This window comes from Physella acuta, unplaced genomic scaffold (genome assembly GCF_028476545.2).
Source record: "Physella acuta isolate Inbredline_101_S28 unplaced genomic scaffold, ASM2847654v3 ptg000629l, whole genome shotgun sequence".
Lineage (NCBI taxonomy): Eukaryota > Metazoa > Mollusca > Gastropoda > Physidae > Physella > Physella acuta.
The window spans coordinates 395001-396794 of NW_026732148.1; positions in this window are offsets into that span (position 1 = coordinate 395001).

Genomic DNA, 1794 nt, shown 5'->3' on the forward strand with positions numbered 1-1794 from the left:
CCACGGATAAAAATAGTTTGGATGGTACCAATGATAGACAGAAGGGTATCGAACCCACGATCTCGAGCGGGAGCTTCACTCGGTTAATTTAAGCCACCACACAGGTACGGTACACTTTAAACAACAGAAGGCCATTTTTGTTTCTATAATCACAAAAATAGCACTGACTTATAGCCGAGATAGACCGAATCAAACTCACATGGGCGCGCTTTAAACCACCTTGAATTGTGTAAAAATCCTGGAAACTTTTAAAACAGCCGCCCTTTCCAAAAACAGGCAGTAAAAATGCCTCCATTTTGATGACGTCATTGTCTAGACCGGAGATATGACCTCCTTTTATGACGTTTCAAGATGGCGGGGGTTTTGATAGCGTTCAATTATCTCTCTTACACGGTCACCGGAGTTTAGCAGATCATAAAGCCGGAGCTTTAAGATAGCGGCACAGTGCGGCAGTGTTCCGACCCCCCCCCCCCCCAACTCTTCCGTCACATCGCTGGGTTTACAGCCCTCATCTCTACTGTCGGGGGACGGGATTGTTCCGTTTTATTGCCCGTGGATTGGGGCGTAGTTTGTCTTGCGCTTTGATTTGATTTTTTCTTAGAGAGTAGCCCCTGTAGGTTTCATTACACAGCCTGATTAGCAGTCCAAGTGGGCTTGGGGAGGATAACTCTGGCTCAAGGGAAGTAACTAGGGTTTGTATACCTATACCGTTTATTACCCTTGGTGTTTATGAGAAGAGGTACTGATATTTTATCTTTATAACTACACGATATACAACTGTGTAAGCCAACAGCACAACTGCTATTAGGGGTCGTCCATAAAAGTCGTTACGTTACTTTATTGACCCCCCCCCTTATTACATATCCTCACAAGTTGTCACAAAAAGCTACGCCCCTTCCCATGAAACGACGACACCGACTTTTTACATATTTCACAACAGATTAACCACAGTCAGTGGAAATATCCCAACAAAATGGATTAGGCCCTTTCACTATATCCCATGAGCGAAAGAGCCATGAAGTTATTTCAGGGGCGTAGCGATGGGGGGCAGGGGGAGACATATGTCCCCGGACTCCGACCTTAGGGGGCGCCAAAATGGGTTGTAAAAACAAATTAAAATGTCAATTTAGCTGCCATTTCTGCAGTTTTTTGGTAGGGGGTGGATCAAGTCGAAAGTTCGAGGAGGGGGGGGGGGGGGGGGGGGGTGGTGCAAATCGAAAAGTTGAGGGGAGGGGGTACAAATTGAAAATTTGCTACCGAGGGGGGCGCCAAATTGAAAGTTTGTCCCCGGGCGCCGGGAAGGGTCGCTACGCCTCTGAGATATTTTCAGAGACTGACTTAAGTAATGTTACCTATTCTAAACACGAGGAGAAACATGAAAAAGACTTGGTGACACAAACTTAGTTTTTAAAAAATATTAAAATAATTAACCTAAAAATAGTTAGATTTTTTTCAGAAGTTACCAATGAGTGAAGACATTAACAGCTTGCAATGAAAAGACCAAGTAGTTGAGAAAAAAAACGACAATATGTTAATAAACCGCCCATCAATTCAGGAATGAACCAGATATATTTAAAAAAAAAAACGACGATTAGTTAAGAAATGATCTCTTGATATTTCCCATTCAACTATTGGTTCCCAAAGAATCTGTTTCCGCCGCTAGGCTTCATTTTGATTTTTTTTTCGATGTCGATGTGTCCCCAAATAGCACTTTCTAGTTCATGTTACTATTTGTTTGCGTCTCTTTAGCAGTACAAAATTCTTTCCCCAATTCCTCACTGATATAGAACATTA